Below are 24,298 nucleotides of genomic sequence, written 5' to 3'. Positions count from 1 at the left end.
TTTAGCAGACACTTTTATCTAAACATTAAGAAAAAATACAGCGTTTTGTCATATGGAGGCAATCCGCTTGTTAAATATGACCTTACGCACTGCTTCCGGGTCCAACCGATCTCAAATACCACTGGGAAATCCTGGTAACACTTTACTTGAAGGGGTGTTCATAAGACTGACATGACATCTTCATAATCATGACTTGACATGTGCTATGAACATGAAGGAGATTTTATGCACGTTTACACCTGTCATTTTGTGTCATTTGGTCAATTATGTCATGGATTTTAATGCAAAGATGACATTGTTTGAGATGTCTTTGATATGACAGCTTGACATTAACCAAGACAACATGACTGACCATTGTTTACCAGTGATACAAATTGAATTTGTCATTAAAATGTCATTAAGTGTTAATACGCTGTCATATAGTTTTATAACAGCGTCATGAATATTTTTCTTGACCTCAACTACAGTGGTGCAAATATAATATGTAATTTAAATGTCATTAAGTTAAGTGTTAATACTCTGTCAAATAACAGCGTCATTAATATTCTTCAGTTCATAATGTTTTTTTAAATGTCCACCGTGTGTTTAAGAAATAAAATCAATCATCCATTAATAATAATAATTGAAATTGATAAAATTATATTTTATTTTTGCTTTTGGAGACAGATTCACATTTCAGTACAATTATGGGTTAAGCCATGCGATGTAATTAAATTAATGAAATATTTTGTTATTTTTTCTTCTATGTCAGAAAATTTTCGAACCCTCTGTGTGAGAAAGAACAAGTTCTGTTAGTTGTCAGTTTTTTATGTATTGTGCACACATACTAAGTATAATCTTTTGACGTGTCTGTTGTATTAACTTACTTAATGACATTTAAATGAGTTTAATGTAATGTTAACCCATACGCTAGTTTCTTAAGTTTGCTATTTCATGTTTATGACAGATTTTATGAAGTTATGATGTATTGGTTTATGTCAAGTTGTAATAAAAACATCTCAAACAATGTCATCTTTGCATAAAAAATGACACAACTGAACAAATAACACTTGATGACAGTTGTCATAAATGTGCATGAAATCTCCTTCATGTTCATGACACATGAAGATGTCAGTCTTTTGAACACCCCTTCAAGTAAAGTGTTAACCCAAAAACACCTGATCCTAATTTTAGGCTAGGTTTACATGGAAACGATCTGAAAAGAAAACGCAAAAGTGCCGTTGCGTTATCACTTTTTATTCCGCATTTATACGAGCGTATTGAGGAGGAAATCTGCGTGCATACGGTGACGCAAAAATATGTGATATTCGATGTAGTATGCACTCCAGGCGGCTAGGTGGCAATGTGAAGCACTCACACACAACACCACCAAGTCCGCGTGCCTGCGTAAAACCCTCTTCCTTGTTCTCCCAGGTCTGTCAAAAGCCGTCTGGTTTCCCGCCGACGAATTGGCGAATCAACAATTTGATGGCGGTAATCAATGTGCCTTCTCTGATCAGTAATACTATCTGTGAATATTTCGTACAACTGCTGGAAAGACTCATTATAAAGATATTTATCAGAGCTGCTATGGCAACTTGAAGGTCCGACGAATGGAAATAATCCGACGTTTGTTGTTATTTTCCTGAACTGGCGCATGCCTGTGATGTAAACGCGTACGCGACAAGAGCCACCATGAGTAGACTTTTGATTTTTTACCCTTTAGATGGGAACATGAGGGTAGATCGTTTTTTAGATTTCCACTCTGGAGGGTGGTTTCACTTTTTTGCATTTTTAAGCCCCAAAAACGCTGTCACCGTGTGAACAAAAGGCACAGCCGATAAAATATTTTTACGTTTTCACCCATGAGCGTTCTCGTGTAAACAGGCCCTTAAGCTCTATAACAAAATCAGGTGACCAGACATGGATATTTTACAAATTATTAAAGGGATAGTTCACCCAAAAATGATAATCATTTACTCACCCTCATGTTTATCAAAACAAAAAATTATTAAACAACCCACCACCAATATCATGACCTACATGCTCATGTATTTTACAGTATAAGTATTTATATTACATCAAAACCATGGCATTAAAAATTGCTTAAATCATGCAACTAATATAATAATTAATTATATTAGTATAATTGTTACATTGTTACAGTGAAATAATAGTAAACATAATATAAAGCTCATCCAGTTTTTCCAATAGTCCAAAGGCAGTCAAATGTACAACTCAAAATTAAATTACTCGGATGAAGATATAATGGTAAATAAAGGTAATAAATATATCCATTTAAGAAAAGTGTGTTGTAGTACGCAACTCATGTTTTCTTTAAATCACATCAACAGCAGGCAGGACTGTAATGCTCGTGACATGCGTGTCATTTTATTTCAGTGTGTTATTCAAAACAACTCTGTTTACTATAACGCAAAAAGACTGTGTGTGATTTTTACAGTCGGCAAGTCTAGTGGAAGAGTTTTTTGCAGCATTAAGTGCAAATATTTTTATCTTTAAAATCACGAGCATCTGTTCCACCTTTGAAACCACCCACGTTTTGTTGCTTTCCGCATATCTCCTAATGAAAATAAACTACACATTCGCGACTACCGCGTCCCATCTGCAACCCATCCTCGAGGTTGGTGGCGAAGCACCAGTACAGTAACTAGAAAATGACATGACAACACGTCGTTTTGGGTAAACTATCCATTTAATATATTGCTGTTGGTGATTACGTGAGCCTGGAGACTGCACACTGTGAGTTTATAAAATTATAGCTTTAATGTGTAATATGAATGAGTAGTGCTCATAAACGGGTGTTTAAAATAATATCCTCCATTGAAAGAGTGGAGGTTCGGACCCGGAAACAGTATTCCTCATGTCATGACTTGGCCGAAGTGCTTATACCACGTTACTAGTTTTCAAAATTTCGAAAAAATACCTGTTGGGAGAGAGAGGGGGGGAAATAAAATTTGAGTTTCGTCAAAAATACCAGAACTCTGTTTCGTCTCTCAGATAAATACAACTTTTGAGATTGCTTACACACAATGAGTTACACACATTCAAAGTGCGTAACACATTAAAGTCAACGTCAAAGCCTTTCTTCGACGTTACAAGGAACTGAACAACCAAACTGTGACAGATGTGCAGCCCATTGGGAATGCAAGCCTCAAAGCAGACACGACCAACAGTACCAGGCACTCGAATGCACTGATAACAGACACTCTCTGTTTCCTTCAAACACACATTTACATTCATGCATTTGCCAGACGGTTTTATCCAAAGCAACTATATGTGCATTACAAGCCATATATTTTACAGGGATCGAACCTATGACCTTTGCACTGCTAACACACGCACTTGCATGTGCATAAGTATCTGCATGGGAATTTTAGTACCGCATGCATGTACATAAAAGACACACATACACGCCCTCTTTCACAGAAGTACAGTCTATCTCCTTGTCTCGCTCACACCCAACCCCCAGCACCTCAGGGTTTGAAATTCATGTGCGAAATAGAGAGAGAGAGAGAGAGAGAGAGAGAGAGAGAGAGAGGAAGACAGAGCACATGGGGTAATGCAGTAGGGTTGGTGAGAAAAAGAACGAGGAAAAGGGGGGGAAGGGAAATCGAGCAGGAAGATACTGACACGTGAGAACAATAGAGGAAAAAGAAAACTATAAAAAAAAGGTAGAGAGATATCCAACGCAAGACGGAGTATTGTCAGCGGTACGACTTACGCGGCGCTGGGGAATTCACTGCATCAGCCTGGACGCATTCCAACACACACAAAAACATGCGGACACGTTCCCAGAAAGCGGCGGATGTTAACCCTTACACCACAACTGTAATTTTATAATTATTACTTGTACAAAGAAGCGTATGTTCACACAGACCACATCCCCACAGTGCATTTCACACATTACCTTCCCTGAAGTGAAATGTCATTCCCTCAGCAAATAACACTCTCAATGCCATTCATTCATACGCAGCGTACATGTGAAGATAATAAACGGACATAGCCAACCTACACAAGAGCAAAAAAATTACTTGATCATCATATAGTCCTATTTGTTATATCAGTGACAGTCAATATCAGTATATAGTGTTCTTGTAGCTCAATGTGTAGACTACTAAATTAGTAGACAAAGATCATGGGTTCGATTCCCGGCGAACACACTAACAAATACAGATACAATTTGTAATGCACAGTAAGTTGCTTTGGATAAAAGCGTTTGCCAAATGCATAACGTACACTGTTTGAATAAATGAACAAAATATGTAATTGGGGCAGTATCCGGTCATAAAGAGTTCATATTAGCACCTTAGTGGTTTATATTAGTGCCTCAAAGGTGAATATTGGTACAAAAATGTATACATTTCAGGACCTAAAGGTACATATTACGATCTTTTTAAAGGGTACTGCTGCCCTAGTGACAGATGTGGTACATATTTTGACCATTTTCTTTTTGACAGTGTACACTTACTGTAGGTTCACACCCGCCGCGTTTGAGGCGTCAAATTCGCGTCTACCGCGTCTAGTTTGCCACTTGAACATTTTGAGTTTACTCGCCTCATTCACACGTGAAAGCCGCGCGTGATATTCTAGTCATCTAGACATTTACGCGAAAATTCGTGTCATGGGAGGGGCTTCTGCGACTCTGCTCGCTTCCTGTAATCACGTCACTACTAAAGCGAGCTCCTGATTGGTTAACGCAGCGCGTTTTTCTGCCAAAGTTCAAATTTTTCAATTGCGCTTTTCCCGAGGCAACACTCAATTCATGCCTTTCGCGCCAACTAGACACGCAAATTAGGCGGAATCGCGTCTACCTTGCCGCGCTAAACGCCTCATTCGTGCCGAGAGACCCCCAGACGTGCATCAATGCGTCTTTACACTGTCAGAAATAAAGGTACAAAACTGTACCTTTTCTGTTACTGGGGCTGTACTCTAAGTTTCCATTTGGTACCTTTACAGCAATACAAACCAGAATACAATTTTGGGTATATTACCGTACCTTAAGGACCTACATTGTTAGAAAAAAGTCAAAATATGTACCCTAGCTGTCAGTGGGGCGACACCCTTTAAATAGGTAATTGTTGGACCATTAGGTACAGACATGTAAACATTTAGTACCAATATGTACCTTTGAGATACTAATATGTATTTTTGAGGTACTCATAAGCTGTCTTTGGTCCCAGTATGTACCTCTGAGGTACTAAAATGAAATCCTTAGGTGCATAGCTGTACTTTTTGAAAGGGTACAGCCCCAGTGACATAAAAGGTACAGTTTTGTACCTTTATTTCTGACAGTGTACATTGACTTAACATTGAAATCACTCGTGCTTGAAGCCTCTACCGCGGCTGGTCTGAACGCAGCATTAAAAGTTTGGAGTTTTTTTAACTCATGGTTGGATAGAGTTGTAAACCCAACTTTTAGTTTAAAGGTGACATAGAATGATTGAACGGGGTATTTATCCTTGTTCTGTGATGTGACATGTAGACAAAAAATGTCTGTGCCTTAGAAGCTTCCTAAAAACCTCTCTCAGATAGCTCTATTAGGGTGGGGGATTTTAAACAAGTGGTTTTGCACCTATTTGGCTCCCCCTACTGGCTTAACTTGCAATCTCATTACTGATTGGCTGACTTTGCTGCCACTCAAAAAATGTAGCCAATTATTTTAAAGTGGAGCGGCAGTGAGATGCCTGTGATGTCATAAGAATCAGTTTTTCAGATTGGGCCGTTTTCTGGCTGACATTTCTAAAAGAGGAATTTCTATGAGACTGAGATGTTTAGCATGTTTAGCACTTTTTGTATGTTTGTGAATGTGGGTAGACTACCATTATTCAACAAAGACAAGGTAAAAATGTTTTTTTATTCTCTGTCCCCTTTAAATAAATCAAGAAAATGTTTATATTTGACAGACTGACTTAGTTTCATTTGAACCCAACGGTTGGGTTTGTCTATATTTTACCCAGCCATGGGTTGAAACAACCCCAGCATTTTTTTATTTTAACATATTTATTAATGGAGCAAACAACCATTATTGAATTAAATAACAGGTAAAAGATGATTCGGATGTCAAACGGATGTCATTTTGGGATTGAAACGGTTTAAATTACAACCCAAAGGGTTGATTTCGTCCCTTTTTGACCCACCAATAATGTAATATAGATATTGCCTATGATAAAAAAAACAATCTATTAAACATATTTTCCACTCGTTTTATAACTCAAAACCATGTTTTCACAAAAGCCAATTTTCTGTAGCCTTGAATGGGAATAGCTAAATATAAGTTGTTCACCATCTTACATACCACGATGATTCAGGCTACATGTATTCGGGAAAGAACTAGTTAGTGTGTGAATTAGTGAGCACAGCAGTCGACTAATGTACAATGGATTAAAGCAGCACATTTAAGTGCAGCTCAAATGCTCACAGCAGGCCATTTTAGCCTATAAACTAAATGTAAAAGTATATAATTCCCTTTAATTCTGATTGTCAAACAGCATGTTCTCGAAAACAGCATGACGCAAAACTTAAAATCTATTGAGAAGATACTTCACAAAACTAAACTGAATGAAGCAAAACAAAAACAAATCAGATAGCTAGTACTCATTGGTTACATACTTGAATATGCATTTCCTTCTGATTCACCTGCTGCAAAACATCCCTGTTTGAACAGAAAAGGATGTGCATATTTGTATATCTGAAACTTCATTCAAAAATATCTTTATGAGGTCTCTCTTCATTTAACATTTTGCATTAGCTAAGTACTGGCACTCCGTTTTCATGTGATGGAGAGATTATATAACATGGGAACATATAATATAACATTATATAACATTTCGACATACCCTCCCTTTATAGCAATCCTCCATTTGCTTCAGATGCATATTCAATGTTTTTCAAAAATGCCTCCTGATCGAATTAGCGGGAACAATGAACCTGATACTTTAAACTCGTAAACAACCTCTTTAATTTTCAGCCCATGTTTTCCAAATGCATTGTTTTAAGCTAGTGACTGGAAATTGTATCATTCGGCTAATTGAGACATCTGGCTGAATCACACGCCGCTGTGAGTTCGTATCGAGTGTGTGTCTGAATAAAGAATTACGCACAGCCTCCCAGCACAGCCCTGATGCTCTTGGATGCAGGAATGGATGATACGTCAACACGCGATGAAAAGAATAATTATGGGATCCTTGAGAGGATTAAATCGAGAGGTGATATGGAGCCACAATGTTCTCAAAACATTCAAATTGGTTGCCAGACAGAACCTAAACGTTTTTGCGCTTATTGCATTCATTTTTTGAGGGAAAGCTGCAGATTTGATTTACATATTATAAAATGCGCCGGGCATAATTATTGTTGGTAGTTGGAAGAATAAATTATATATGAGTATAAACAAATAATAAACAAACAAGCAAGTGGCGGGCAAATATTTTAAATTGTTTTAGGGACGTTTATTAGAAAGAAGCAAGAATGAAGCTCCACCCCTAAATAAACGTCACTGGAGATCGTATTAAAATTGTAAAATCATTACGAACGGCCATGAGATTGTGTTGGAATGGTAAGCGTTCAGATCTGCGGAAATCATCTGGCAAAGATCCATGCCAATTAACAATTTTACATCTGTCTGATAACAAATCTCCTTCATATTGGCACCGAACCACATGACCATCTGCTTATAGTAACTAATTCAAAACTGACAGCTTGAAATCTTTTCTGTCAACACAGACTTTTCTATGCAATTATAAACTCCTTCCTTTATATAGAAACCGTAACGATTGTTGGATTTTTCCAAAGCAAAAGCAACAGCTTTGTATAAGCCAAAATAACACTGATGCACCTGTGTTCGTTTGGCTTCCTTTCAAGCTCGGACAAGCACACGGACCTCAGCTGACACGGTTCCCCATAGCGTTTTGTTTTAATCTTTCTTAAAGAATTCATCTTGCTGCACGCTAGCAGAGCGCTGCTGAGTTTAAAACGCATCCTGTGGCTACGTGAGAATTGAGACATCAAAGTATCAGCCAGTTTCTGACACCGACACCAAGATCTTTTGATGGTTCTGCTTCATTTCTGGAACTCCAGAAATCAAACAGAATACATTTCTAACGTCATCCTGATGAAGTCCCGAGGAAAAACATGCATGAAGATCTAAGACTTTAGAGAATGTAACATGACAGATTCTCATCTTTATCATTTTATTTCTCAAAAAAAAAAAAAAACTGAGCATTATTTCATACTTCTTCTAAACCCAGTTAGTTCAAGACTTTTCCTAAATAACGTGGAGTTTTTGATATCTTCTTTCTCCAAGAATGATATGCTTCTTATTTTCTAAAAGCATCTCCTAATTTTCTCTCTCTAATCTATGGTTAACCGCATAATAACCACTTGAAGTTGAAACTGAATTATTTCTGAAAATTATTTAAAGGGAGGACTGGTAACCTTAGTAACAAATTTGTGTATTGAATACAAATTAATATTTAGCAAACAATTATTGTTTTTTTAATTATTTATAAAGGTTCATTTCTTGTTGCTAAATGTACCATTTCATTAGCCCAAATTCATATAGTGGTGGTAAATTCTGAAATATTTTATATATTTTAAATATTTGTAAAAAATTAAATCTGTCCCAATTGACTCGCATTTTTTTCCAATACAATAATTTCCTGGGAACTGAACCCATGACCTTGGCACTGATAATGCACTGTTTATTAGGTAATATATTTACATTTGGAGAAGGTACACTCGGAAAACAATACAATACAAAAAAATAACTTTCTTACTTAGTATTTTTGTCTTGTTTTAGTAGAAATATCAAAAAATTCTTAAATTAATAAACTTTTTCTTGTTGAGCAAAATGAATTGGAGTTGAACAAAATAAGTGGAGTTTATAAAAAATATACAATTTAAGTAAATCTGTGCTTAAAACAAGCAAAAATATCTGCCAATGGGATGAGCAAAAAAATCTTAAAATAAGTTTTCTTTTTTCTTAAACACTTAATTCAAGCTAAATTATCTCACCCCATTGGCAGATATTTTTGCATGTTTTAAGCACAAATTTACTTAAATTTTATTTTAAAACAAGACTTATTTTCTTAGGTCATTTTATTCATCAAGAAAATACATCTTGATTTAAGAATGTTTAGATATTTCTACTGAAAACAAGACAAAAATACAAGAAAGTCATTTTTTTGCAGTGTAGGTATAAAAGCTGTGGGACAATTCCCTAAAAAGCGCACCTTTGTACATAAAGAGTGCAAATCAGTCTCAAATGTGCATATTGGTACCAAAGGTATACATATCAAGGTAATGTCTCAATGACAGCTTTTGTGCCAATTTTTTTCAAGAGTGTACACTTTTGTGTAAAAATGCTGGGTAATTTTCAACCCAGCGTTGGGTCAAAAACTGAGAGCCCAGCAGGTGGGTTAAAATCATAGACTGTATAAAACATGGACATGACATAGGTTTTTGAAGAGCGTTTTTGAAGCCAAAAGTGGGCGGAGTCGTTCGTCGCCATTTTGGCAAACGCAAAACCGTGTGACACTATCGGATAACCGAAAATGGTCAATAGGCGGAATGTGGGTGGAGCTGAGTGGACAGCAGTGGCAATCCACCCACCATCACTCAAGCAGCCACCCCCTTAATTATTGAGGACTTTAAGGCTTAATATAATTTAAACGGATGAGTTACAAAAAAATTCACCCCCGCACAGTTGCATGAATGGCAAAATTAGCTATATAGACCACAAACATATTATTTTCTGTAAAGTTGGGCATTTTAACATGGGGGTCTATGGAAATTGACTCCCTATTTGAGCCGGCCCGTCGACAAATTGCAGTTTAAGTAATTTCCGCGTTGGCTTCATCAGAGAGATCGGAAGGTTGGCCCTCGGTTTAAATTAACCAAGAAAATTTTATATTTGATCCAACAATCGGTTAAAACAACCCGAATTTTGGGTCGAATCAACCGAGCGGGCTAAGATCATCCCTTTTGGATCCAATTTTTTTATTTTTTAGAGTGTACATTTGGCTACAGGACATTTGTTACTGATATTTGAGTACATTCTTTCTAAGCAGTGGGGGTATTTACCATAGGATCAGTGAGGGGTAACTAAAGGTTCCTCATGAGCTATTTCACTTTCATCAACATTCATCCATCTCTCTTAAAGCAAAAAACAACACTGTCCACAGACTGGGGATATCCTGAGGTGTATGCATGCAATCCATTACAGTATGATACAGTATGTGGTTGAGTTTCATCCATTATGAATGAGACATGCATGATGGAGAGAAGGAGGGGGTGGGAAAGGAAAACAGGACAGTGTGAAAGACACAATGAGAAGTTGTGCTATATTATAGTCAGATACACATGAAGAATGTAATTGAATTATTCCTGGATATGAATGAAAATTTAAATGATCAAACTGACCGAATAAATGGATTAAAACTACTATAGAAGTGAAATGTCTCTATCACACAAGTGTCACCATCATCTTCAAATAAAACTTACAACTGCTTTCAAACATGTTTCCTGAACGCTCATTCTGCCAAACAGATAATGGCTCGGGACAAAGTCAACCCGATTTTCGCACTATTCTGTTACAGATAAACATTTCATCACAAGCAAAACTTACAAATAATGAGTCTATACAAGAGTACATTGTCTGCTACGTCTGAAAATATAATATTAAAAAGCAGAAGAAAATACATGAAGTCGTCTATGGTTAATCCCTAAAATCTCGAAACTCCTTTTAGACCTTCAGTATATTTTAACTTCGCTCTGTCGGGCTGAATCACAAGATGATATAATGATGTAGTTTCGTATACTTCTTAAATTATAGACCAAAGCACTTCTTCTGCCTCAATCCATACGTTTCGAATAACCCCTCGATCACAAGTTGAGCTTTAATAACAGTACCGTGGAAGCCTGGGTTATGTAACGTTACATAACAGACAGGCGGTACGAGTAATATTTTATAACACCAGGGACCCTAATACCCTGGCATAATCTCTCCTGCACTCTTTTCTTTCTTCTGATGCTGAAATCAATGGCTTTATATTCCGGAACGTCTCCTTAACGGCAGCCGATGGCTCGATATCAAACGATGAAACGCTACCGCGAGCTGTTTTCCACCGCTGCTCTCTTCGTCTAGCTGTAGACCCAGACACTTCCCTCATCTAAATTTCTATATCAAAGCGCCTTTGAGTTTATCCGCCACCCTCTTTTCCTCTCGCCCGGTTTATCTCTCTGAAGACCCTCTGGGTGCCAAGGGGGTCAGGCTGGGGTCATGGCACAAATGCACAGCATGCACCAACGGGCCATGGCAAACAACCAATCACAAGAAAGCAGACGGCTAAACCACTGTCAAGATGCTTTCCTGAAGATAATGGATTTTATATTTGCGTAGGGTAAGGAATATCAAGCTCTTTGTTAAATCTGACATTATACATATATAATGTCTGTGATATATTCAGCAAAAATTGTAACACATGACAGGAACACAAAGTGATAAACACAATACCAAGACTACGTGAAGAGTTTGGTTCCAAAACGCAATAAATCCATTTAGACTAATTTTGGTAAAAACGTCTTTTCTATACAAAGAAAGTGACAAGATAAAAACCTTTTTTTTCTGTTACAAACTTTCACATAGCATCTCTAGGTTATAAAAACTCCATAATTTGATTTTCAAGATTAATTATAAAAACGAAATGCAATAAATCTATTGAATCAATATATAAATATGCATTCATCTTTGCCATGTTATATTCATTTAGTTGACTAGTGGTATACACTGATAAAAAAAACATTAATAGCATAATTCAAAACATATCATATTAAGAACACTGTCATTGCTGCTGTTATCCTTGGGACGTCATCGCTGAACCTTTTTGACAGCGATCAGCTGTAAAATGTTTTGGTCCTGCTCGATTTTTGTTGACTTTGCGTAAAATAATGGAATGTTTTTCATAAGATCCCCTTGGGTCAATGTGTTAGCATGACAGAAGCTTGATGCTGTCGGGAGAACAAGCAACAGCAGACATTTTTCCTTCGCCAGAGTAAAATATTAGATTTCGATGGCTTACGTTTCTTCCCCGCCACAGAAAACCACCACAGGTTTATCAATGCCATCAAAATTACTATTGTTTGTTTGTTTGTTGATCACGAAGTACAAAGTAGATGAGGAAAACTAGGATTCTGTGTGTATTCAACGCACCACCATTGCGTTGTGATTTGTTGAGCGAATTTATTGCATTAACATTTTTTAATGCCGTTTATCGTGTTTTGGAACCAAACTCTTCATATATTCTCCTGTCCCATCCACAAACAAAATGTTCTTTAAATAAATGCATAAATTAACAGGTAAATAATGTTTCATGGCCTTCTGTCATATTATTTAATGAAAATGTTTTTTAAAATCAGTTAGATTGCAGGGCTCAACATAAAGGACTTCCCGGTGGCCCGGGGCAAGCGTGAAAGACATTCGGGCCAGTAAAAAGTATTGCCACTTGCCCGATTGGGCCAGTAATTCACCCTGTTACTAAAATATATTTTATTCAATGTATATTATTTAACATCTTGGAAGCAGACATTTAGGTTACTTGGGTAAACAAGACGAAAAAAACAATGCAATATTTTGCCCAGTTTGCTGTCGGTTTACAGGTAAAGCAGAAAAGTTGGGAGCCTTTTTTGTTGGAACATGTCATATGTATACAATTATATTTGACTTTTAAATTATTATTTTTAAATATGTGACACTGACTTTTTTTATTGGGGCCAGTGAAAATTTTGGCAGGGCAAGTGAAAACCTGAACCACTAGCCCGACCGGGCCAGTATAAAAAATTCTTTGTGTTGAGCCCTGGATTGTATACAAGACCTATACATTTTGGTGCATATCGAAATGATTGAAATGAATGATTTTAATACTGCATACAAGTTATGTGTAGTCAAAGTTTTAGATTGATGCATTCTTGACCAGCAAGAATCTTGATTGAAAAATTCTTGACCATTGTATCGCACATTGCATATGGCATCATTTAGTTATCAAATATCGCATTTTTCTTCTCAACCCTAGTGCAGTCATTGTAAATCCTTTTGTAAATTCAGTGAAGTTTTAATTTCCTGGTTTATGAAAAACAATTAATCACTGATTAAAAAAAATACGGTTTCCTCAATAATAACTTTTCAACTCATATATAATGTTATAGCAAACTCACATTTAATTTTGAAATGCCTATTCTTTCATAAACCAATCAATTCAAGATCAATGAAATCAAGTCCCACCCTATATTTTTTTCTCACCGAATATCCCGTTTCACTCAAAAATACATCATGGGCTGCCTGTGGGGTTTCAGATTACCTTAAAGAAACATACAGTGCACTCTGTTAATGAATATCATTACGAACAAAATACTCCTAATATTCATATCAATAATAATAATCCAAAATGCAGAGCAAAACTTGCACACCTCAAAGTAACACGCACATAATCGTACACTTATTCTCACAGACACACACATACACACAAAGTTACGCCTACAGTACCAGCTTTATGTAGTATAATTCAAACCACAGATACACTCTCCGTTCAATAATGCACAGAGATGTGACCATAACCAACAAAAACTGCATCCACAAGAAACAGAGCACTCCGCACTGTCCGCAGAGATGTAAAAATCACGACACAGCCAGAGATACACACCTCTGTTCATGCATCTTTAACAGGATTCGCTTTCATGCATTTAAAGACTAAATGCCTCAACACAAAGGGCAAACCGCTGCATGAGATGCCCAGTCTGTACTTACTCACGTGTGCCATATCACGAGCTAAGTCGTTACCATTTATTTCGTCCGAGGCAGTCATAGTTACTTTTCCAAATATGTTTTTATTCTACAAAAACTATGGCACGTATCACACTCGGGCCTGCGATCTGCAGCTATTGTCTCTGGTCCACGAGCTAGCAGACGACCGGATGGATGGACAGTTGCGGGGGTTCCCGGATGAAGGGATGATGGACAGAGGAAGTTGGGGGCATGCGTAGGGGCATACTGGGATCGGAACGCAAGTCAGAAGCATGGGCGACCCCCACAATTCCAAGCACAGTTTGCCCTCCTGCATGTTCAAGCACGCATGGAGACCTACACACACCCACTTACACACACATACGCCGACACACAAAAATGCACATGCGTACACCCCATCACATCTAACGGAAACACATAACGCAAACGGATGCAATATCTGCATAATGGTACCTGCATTAAACATCCTACTATAAGATATAAAATGCGTCTCTTTAATTCAATCCTTCTCTGATGCCTATAAATGCTGCATATCCTCAATATCATCCTCTACAAAATATTAAAACATTCCAGAGGGAATTATGGGTATGAAAGACACCATTACTGAGGAGAGATAAAGAACTGATTCGGAGAATTTGAAATGAAGGAGGAAACTGTACGCTAATGTTAGTATGCAAAACGAGAATTTAAAGAGAAACAGTAAAAAGTGAATAAAAAATCAGGAGATGGGTGTATTTGTATGAGGAGAGCAAGTAAAGGGGAAAGTTTAAAGATAACATACCAAAAAGTGAGAATAACAAGATTGGATTATAGGATTAAAACTACAAAAAGAAGAATAGGCGGACAAAACAAAAAGACAGGAATACCAGTCGAGTCTTCTTCTCCATTTCCCGCGATTTCGCTGATCTCATCAGTCGTTCGTCTCTCATTCCTCCGGGTCTCCAGTCTGCTATCCCAGCAGCAGTCACTTCTCCCTTCTCAGCGTTTCTTCCCAAACCACGTTTTTCTATTTAATTTTTTTTAACCCATCCCATCAGCCCATTTCCTACTGTTCGCTCAGCGCCCCGGACTGCTTTCCGCCCTCCTTTGACACTTTGAACTGCTGAGATTTTGGGATGGGGCCGGAAAAACAGTCAACAAAAATTCCCCAACGTTAAACGAAACTGCTCTAAAAAGGTCAGCGGAGAGCGGATGGTAACCGGGCGCTGAGGCAAGTAGGAAAGGGGCCAGGGTTTTCTTAAGGGAGGCACGAGAAAGGGGGGAACCACAGAGTGGCTGCGCATGTTTCTCCGTCCGAATCTGCCAGAGGAAAGCCGAGGAGATCTGCAGCCGCGGGAGAGGGACGGAGAGAGAAAGAGAGAGGGAGGCGGTGAAGGCGCATGTGTACGCCAGCGACCGCATGAGGAGATGGGAGGGGAAAGGGAACGACAGATAGAGAAAGAAGGCTAGGGGGGTCACAGGAGGAGGAGTGAGCCGTAGAGGAGCGTTCAGGGGAGGGGGCCGGAATACATTTTCTTGCCTTTGCTCTCGTCTCCTAGCGTTGGATTTTCTTTGCTCGTTTTGTTCAATCCCACCTTCTGAACTCCGGGGCGAATAGTTCTACCTTTGGAAAAAGGAAAGAGGAACGTATATCCGCTCTGGTTTTCCCAGCCCGCTTCTTGCCGTCTTCTGGGTCATTTTCTCCACATGCACTTGAACTTCAAATCCTGTCTGCCGGCCCCTCCCCCTTACGACCTCACTGACACGCTCTCCTTCACTCTTTCTTATAGAGGCTTGAAATTGTGCTCGCAGGCTGTAAGTGAGAGTGGGTTAGGGTGGGGTGAGGGGGGCGAGGGGGACATAAAGGGAGACAGACATGGGGGAAGGGGAGGTTTACACGAACACACTCTCTGTGTGTTCGGCAGGGAAGAAAAGAAGAGAGGAAATACAGCAGCGTGCACATACATGTGTTCACTGATTTTAGCTTTCAGTTTCTCGTTCTTTTAAAATCGCTTAAATCTATGCATTTTTATCAGTATGTGTTCCCTGGGAGTCAAACCCACAACCTTTGAGCTGCTAATGCAGTTGTTTACCCGCTAATGCATTACATTTACACCTATGCATGTGGCAGACGGTTTTATCCAAAGACTTGCTGTGCATTAAATCTATTTATTTTTAATCACTATATGTGATGCAGGGATATTGAACCTATGATCTTTGCATTGCCAGTAATGGTTTACCAGATGAGCTACAGAAACAAGATAGTGTATTCTTCAAATTAATATAACACAGTTTACAACAACAAAGTCACACATACTATACATATTCAGCAAATATTTATGTGTACTGATGGGCCAATATATTGCAGATGCCGATATGTCAGCCGATAGTTAGATTTTTTTTATTATCCGCATTGGCCGATAAATCTTTTCAAATGGCCAGTAAATTTCTCTATTACTTAAAATTTGTTGTTTGTAAAGAAAAGACACTAAGTGTCACTCAATGTAAAGCCAAAGTCTGACAGACAGTAAAATGACCAATCATTATTCACTTTTTAACATTATGTTGTATAACACACAACACACACTGGTTCAACACACTTATTTAAACAGTACTGTGGGATGTCAGATCCACATTAATAATGTCTTATTATTAGGGCTGTCAATAGATTAAAATATTTAATATAGATTAATCGCATGATTTCATGAGTTAACTCGCGATTAATCGCATATTAATCTCACATTTTTATCTATTTTAAATTTACCTAAATGTAACACTTTTTAGGTTTTTAATGCTTTAATCAACATGGATTTGGATGTGTATATGCTATATGCAAATGTATGTTTACAACAGCCTGTTTACATTTTCAACAGAACCATCAGCCATAGTTTTATATATGATTTTTCCTTTAGAAGACCTTGTTTTTTCTCCATTTCTGTTTGCTGCTGCATCATTTGTGACTTGTGCTTGCAAATTGAGTTGGGATGAGCAAATTTTCAAAAATTAGTTAACATTCTCTATTAAAAAACTTCAAAACAATGCATAATTTGTTGGTATCTGACAAAACATGACAAAACTACACCAGTTTACACAAAGCAAAAACAATATCAATAGATGTTAAATATATGTTTTTCTTTTATTGTTTAATTTTGTCATTGAGACAGACCGCTTTAAGATACTGTAGGCTAATGCAAGGGTTTCATATAATGATACACCACAGATACTTTTCCTCAACAGTTAACCAAACATTCACTTCAGATATAACAGATTATAGGTCATACCTGCGTGAATTCTTGTCAAAACAGATATTTTTAAATTTAAATTTTGTGTAGATGTCTATATCAAGGTTCCGCACTCGCGTGTTTGTGTGCATGCGCTTCAGACGTCAGCGTAAGGAAGATTGCTTTTGAGTCTTGTCACTCTTAATAACTCGTTTAACATCAATCAGGTCCCGAAATTTATCTCTCTTAATAATTATTTTAACATCAAGCAAGTTCTGCAGTCTTTTTTCTATAATTTTTGCCTGCTTTAAAAACGAAACCAAAAAGTGGATGAAGACGCATCTTTCCTTTAGATTATGGATTTGGGACAGTACACCTCTCAGGAAACGTACAGATAAAGATAATTTTAGATGTTTAACAACCATTTAGAGCCTTTTATTCGCTAGACTAGAGCTTAATGTTCTTATTTTGATGAAAACCACTTGCTGCGTCTCAATTCATCCAGCTGTGGGCCAGACCAAGGGTCAAACTAAAATTGCATGTTGGCTTAATCGCGCGTTAATAAAATTAGTTGCGTAAAAATTAATTTCGTTATTAATGCGTTAATTTTGACCGACCTACTTATTAGGTAAATTATTATGGAAAATATGTTTTAAGTACTTTTAAAGGGTATATTTATAAATATTATGCTTAACAAATGTTTATGTAGTTTCACCAATTTTCTATTTGTCTCTTATTTACTGTAATAACATTTGTCTTATATTGGCCATACAGCTTTCTTAATATCGGTACACTGTTAGAAATAAAGGTACAAAACTGTACCTTTTTTGTCACTGGGGCTGTACCCTAAGTTTCGGTTTGGTTCTTTTACAGGAATACAAAACAGAATACAATTTTTGGGAGATGACCGTACCTTAAGGACACCTACATTGTTAGAAAAAAGTCAAAATTTCCTAGCTGTCAGTGGGGCGACACCCTTCAAAAAGGTAATTGTATGGACCATTAGGTACAGATATGTAAACATTTAGTACCAATATGTACCTTTGAGATACTAATTTGTTTTTTTGAGGTACTAATAAGCTCTCTTTGGTCCCAGTATGTACCTCTGAGGTACTAAAATGAAATCCTTAGGTGCAAAGCTGTACTTTTTGAAAGGGTACAGCCCCAGTGACAGAAAAGGTACAGTTTTGTACCTTTATTTCTGACAAAAAAAATCTATCGATCGACCACTTCTTCTGTGATATTGCATAGTGCCAATCCCAAGCTATTAATACTATGTTTGAGAATTACGGTACAGTACAGTATTTGTATTATAACATCTTCTATCAAAAACCAAAATGACACAATTACCTTTGCCAGGAAATGGAAGAAAAATAGTGACAGTCGATTCAAAAATTTTAATTCTGTAATTTATTCATCCTCGTGACATTCAAAAATTGTATCCGAGTCTTTTCTTTTGGGAACACAAAAGAAGATATTTTGAGAAATGTCTTAGTGGTTTTGTGTCCATACAATGAAATCAACAGGGGTAAGCATTGTTTGGTTACCATCATTCTTTAAAACATTTTTGTGTTCTGTAGAATAAAGCAAGTCATGCAGGTCTGGCATTACATGAAGGCTAGCAAATGATTAAAAAAAAATCTTTTTTTGGGGGGGTGAACTATCCCTATATTATTTCTGATACCCCCACACACATTTATAATTTCTATTCGATTACTTCTTACTGTTACTAATAAAAATGATCTCTATGGGCCCCAAAAGAGCGTGGACCCTTAGAATCGCCGTAACCCCCCCTCCCACACACATTAGTGGCGCCCCTGGGCATTGAGGTCCACCCTTACCAAAATCCACTCAGTTTAAAATTTCTGGCCTCTCGACTGGCAGATAGTCGAAGTTTGTTATTCAAAAAGTGCAAAATAATCCATGACCCCCCCCACCATTGAACATAACAATATTTGGATCCCCCCGACTCCCCCCGATAATTTCTACCAAATAAAATATACTAGAGCTTGGCATAATTGTTTCAACTTATTTTTTTACATTTCAATTTTTAATCATTTTAATCTTGAGGCCCCCTTGAAAGTTTGTTGAAGCCTCCAAATGGGCCCTAGCCCCATGTTTTAGATACATTGGTCTAGAGTAGCCTAATATTTACAGACCTGATGTGACCCAGTCATTAGAAATTTAACAACCTTTTCTCCAGCACTATTGTGCCCCTGAACAAGACACTTAACCTTAGGGCATCCCAGGGGGATCATTCCTACAATTATTGCTCTCTAATTCACCGTGGATGAAAAGCGCCTGCTAAATGGCACATAACAGGTCCTATTAAGATAACACTGTTGTGTTCAAACTAGGCTGCAGTATGTAATCCTTCTAATTACTTCATGGTAGCTACAAAACATATTAAATTGTGCAATGTATAATTTACACATTACCGGTTTGGTTTCATCCATGTGAGTTATATTCTAGGTAAAGCAATTCTAGAAATTATAACAAAGGGTGACTTGTTCTGTGACACCTGCCAAGGTCTGTTTACATAGATTTGTGGATAATAGAAGTCAAACTGTGTGCCAAATGAGACATTTTAAAAACAAACTGCTCATTAAATAGGGAAAGGACACAATATTTCTTGCTCACAAAAAACTTGAAGTAAGAACCTGAGACACAAGGAAACTAGAGCAAAGACTTTTTTCTGTTTTGCCTATAAGCGTAAACTAATGTTAATATTCAGGTAACTCATTCTGTATGAGTCAATATCCTAGTAGTTATTATCGCAGTTGTTTTATCTTAACACATTCCCCCAGGAGAAACCTGGCAAGCACCTTGTTAAAAGCGGCTCATTGCTCACTCTTGGTGGGAATTAATCCACCAACCTTTTAATTACAAATCCTTACACTTTTATATGGCACTACTACTTTAAACCATAGTAACAATGTATAAATCAACCAATGCATGAGAAAGAAATGGTTCATTGACTAAAAACATCTCTGTGAAGAACCCAAAGCACCTGTATGTTTAAGAGTATAATGCATCTAAAATGTCAATGCAAAACACTTGCACCAGCCTTACACTCACAGTATCAATTCATCTACTTTACTCTTGGTGTTCAAACAAATCCTAGGCCCTGACAGTCTTGCAAAATGATGTGAGCTGATACTTTCCTATACTCCTAAATCTAGCAACACAGAACTACAGACATCAAAAGAACACTATTCGTGTCTCCCCGGACTACGACAAAGACGTGGAATCTTGCCAGATAAGGATGGGCACCATCTTTTATACGAATCTATCATGGCGGCACAAAAAGTGGTTCTGGTCCTTTTGGTGCAATTGGAGGTTTACGGCGCCCTCTGTTGTTTGATAGGGGATGTACAAAGATTTTTATTAGAAAGTGCATTAAAATAAGTTGTAGAGGATTTGATCAAAGCTATGAAGAAAATGTTATCCTGTGTCACCTATGTACAGAACTAAGCTTTAAAAAATAAGCACGTGTGGAAACTGCTGTGCGACAAGTCTTAAAAATCTTGAAATGTTGCTTCATGCAATTACAATTTGAGATCTATTATAATTATAAATATTGTTTTAAAAAATTATGAGTCATACATTTATAAAGTAATAGTTAATTATAGTGATGTTATATTCTTTTACATTTTAGTGCCACAAATACTTCAAAACAGCACATTGGTGCATGTAATTATATTTATCTACTATATCAACTAATCTGATTAATAAAATGTGATTAAAATGTAACCTTTGTATTATTTGACTGGAAAAAACACACAATAAAACAAAGGATTATAATCTTTTTTAATTTTGTTGTATTTTCCTACGCCACTTCGATAAAGGGAAAGTCTAAAGGAAGTATATAAGTAGCACAAAATAAAACGTGGTGATTTTTTAAGCAGATAAAAATGAGAACTATATTTCATGGCGGAAAAGCACTTAGTTTGCAGCACTTCAACTTCAGGCACAGTTATATTGGCGGAAGTTTGAGAGAAAGGGGGAGTAGTCAGGGGTAATGATGTGACTGCGCGCCAAGGTCGAAGTGCTGCAAACTATGTGCTCTTCCGCCATAAAATATAGTTCTCCTTTTTTATCCGCTTAAAAAAATGCCACGTTTTATTTTTTGCCACCTACTTACTTGTGTAATTACTCATGTAACTGTAGATGTTAAATAGGGAAAACATGGAAGTGTTGGTGGCTTCTAAATTCATCCCTGTTTGGATCCTAAGGAATGAATGGGGCAAGGCTAAATGCTAACACATTTATGACGCGCTGTACAAAGAATGAGTGCACGCATTGAATAAAGATATGTATGTATTAATTCATCTAATTGAGGAAAGAACATAGTAAATATTGAAGAACAGTGGTGTTTTCCTTTAAATGTATACATTTGAATTGATTTATTGTGGATTTCATTTAATAGGTAAAAATGCAGTCATGCACAGAATATATTTTTATTTATTTTTCATTTTATAACAGTGAATCTCAGCCCCCACATAGTTCAGTCCATAGTTCAATATTTCATTAAAGCACACCCTCAAAGGGGGCACATTTACACATCAGCAATGACTGTTTAGTGTTGAGACTGCTGCACGTGCAGTCATACGAGAAAAAGTAGACAGCTAAATGCTATTATCAGGGGCGGGGCCAGGGGGGGCCAGGGGGGGCACGGGCCACCCCCGCAATTTGATTGGCCACCCCAAGTGCCCCCCCTCCCACACCATCAGTCTCGTCAGTATTAATTATGTACTAGTGGTTTTGCTTTTCTTAAAATAAAACTTCATATTTTACAGGGCTTTGATTTATTTATATTACATTTTTTTTATTAGCTTAAAATATTAAAATATAAATTTTTGTGGAGGCTCCGCCTATGAAAAATTGTCTAGACCCGAGGAACCACTCTACCGTGACATGTTGTTATCGGAGTCAATTAGTAGGCGCACACTTATAGTAACGAACGGTGGTGGCACCAAGAAAAAGCAAGAAAAAACACAGAGGACGGAGAAAGGAGTTTTATGCAGATAGTGAAAAAGGACAACAAAGTCATAGGTGAGTGAGCTGAGTTTTGATATGTTTCCTTAAATGTGGAAACCTGCGATTAGTAAGAGCTAGCTCCTCTCTGTTACTGTCGAGAATGCTCATTACTAAAGTTGAAGACAACCTAACGTATTAAAAGAATATATAAAGTCACGTTTGCCTTTGCGTTTGTAATAAATAGTGGTGTGTTAGATCGCAGTTTATCCATACGGATCAGAACCCACGTTTCAACCCGCATGCGATTCGATCGCGGATTAAACAGGGATAGTTTATAATTTACACGTGTTTTAAAATGTTAACCTTCAAGTGCTTTTAAGCAATTTAACACTAAAAAGGCACTAAGTGAGTAGCTGTATGCAAAGACAGGTTGAATGTGTCCGGTCCCGTTCCAATCAGACGTAATCCTCCCTATATCCTTCAAATATTGATGTGTAAACTTTAGGGAGAGTTGCGCTATTGTATCTCATAGTGTATTGAATAGATCAATGAAAAACAACGTAACGTTTTTATGTGGAGTGACTGTTTAAGCTGCGCCGTCTGTGTGTGCATGGGTTTATTTAAGACGACAAGTGCCCTCAATAGTCGACACACGGAGAGAGCTTTGCGTTGATTCGGCGCATGCAAAAACATTAACATGTCATACGACTATGAATAAACGTCTAGAATTTCCTCAGCCTCTAAACTTTCATTGCTATTAACTGTTTTCCTTTTGTTAAGTACATTTTCTGTTGCATGAAGCAGGTTTCACTTTCAGGTGCACAGGCTTTGCAAACTAGATAAAACACAAAGTTTAAACCAAGCATTGTCCAACATCTGATCCTGATCTAAACCAGTTTGGATTTATCTGGATTTGTCGACTCCAAACTTACTCTGAATTTTGAAAATTAAGAGTTTGTTGTTCAAATAGCTTCATGCAACAGACCACAGCCTCAGAAGCATATTTAAAGAAAACAACATAAACATTATTTTTTTCTATACATTAACTCACTATGGCTCTGTGCAATATGCCATTTAATACAACCAAATGTAATATCTTTATTAAGATGATATGCGGACAACATTCAACTTTAGGAAATAAATTAGTTTATGACTTGACAAAGTAACTGAGAAAAATGCATTATTATTTCTTTAGGGACAGACAGACAGTCAGATACAGGCAATAGGACCAATGAAAAGGTCTCAAAAAATTCAGAATTTCTTCATTTTGAAGAAAAAAAGAGAGATAGAAGCAGAAAGGCATGAGGAGAGCGAAGAGACGAAGACGCAGCAGTAGTCCACTGACTTTTCTGCAAACCAAGGTATGTGTATTACATGCAGAGACCAGAGGGAGGTTAAAACAAAAACACATCAGGAGGTTTAAATGTACTGAATGTATCAGGATACAGTATACAGTATTATTACCTTCAATGTAGGGCAAGTTACACTAATTCACTGTTTATATGTATTTAAATGTGCCACCCCTCTCTAAGTCTGTGCCCCAGTCCGGCCCCCCCATGAAAAATTGTCTAGACCCGCCCCTGGCTATTATACGGTTTTATTACAAGGCTTTGTGTAATTCGAGACTCTGGTTTGGTCAATCGCTCATTCTAGTATTTTTAAATGAATACATTTGTTAATGCCATCGCTGCATAAATATACTGGCAATATGTTTCCTACAAATATTATGAGGCGCTGCGCAAACCCATTGAATATGACATCAAAGTACCGCGAGAGCGAATCGAAAACATCGCTTATGGATCGCTCTCGCGGCACTTTGATGTCATGTCGAACACACATATGGTGCCACATTTACGCTCGGTACAAGTAAGTTCATAACATATCTTAAACCCAAAAGTAATATTTCACGTCCATGTGCTTATTTAGTCAATAGCCTCGTCATAGCCTACAGTGGATAGTAGAATCAGTGTCGCAAAAAATGATACCCTTAAGGAACATATAAAACCCACCTGCCACTAACGTTAGTTGAAAGATGAATTAACTAACTGACTGACTGACTGACTGACTGACTGACTGACTGACTGACATTATATTTTTTCTCTCTCATGTGTGATAAACTACAGAAATAATGAACTGTAAGTGAAAGAAGGAAAGATCATCAAACCTTGCTGTTTCTGGCTGTCTATCGCGTCTGGCGCTCTTGCGTTTCCTTCAGATGAATTCCAACAAGTTTGTTTTTAACAAGATTCCCAAATATTTCAGTCTGAACATAGCAGTTTGTGCACCTCATCTCTGCAGATTCCTTTTTGAACTTGTCACTAATGCA

At 37.3% G+C, this 24,298-nt stretch overlaps 1 long non-coding RNA gene across 1 annotated transcript in view; it reads right to left on the bottom strand.

Annotated features, from left to right (window-relative positions):
* LOC135771747 (uncharacterized) overlaps positions 1-15,524 on the bottom strand; it is a 35,480-nt gene extending 19,956 nt beyond the window's left edge. Inside the window, exon 1 of the long non-coding RNA XR_010542989.1 lies at positions 14,659-15,524. This is a non-coding gene — a long non-coding RNA (uncharacterized lncRNA). The remainder of the gene's footprint in view (positions 1-14,658) is intronic.
* Positions 15,525-24,298: the final 8,774 nt, after the last annotated feature.

Source organism: Paramisgurnus dabryanus, chromosome 19, assembly GCF_030506205.2.
Source record: "Paramisgurnus dabryanus chromosome 19, PD_genome_1.1, whole genome shotgun sequence".
Lineage (NCBI taxonomy): Eukaryota > Metazoa > Chordata > Actinopteri > Cypriniformes > Cobitidae > Paramisgurnus > Paramisgurnus dabryanus.
This window is presented reverse-complemented; position numbering and strand designations above follow the sequence as displayed.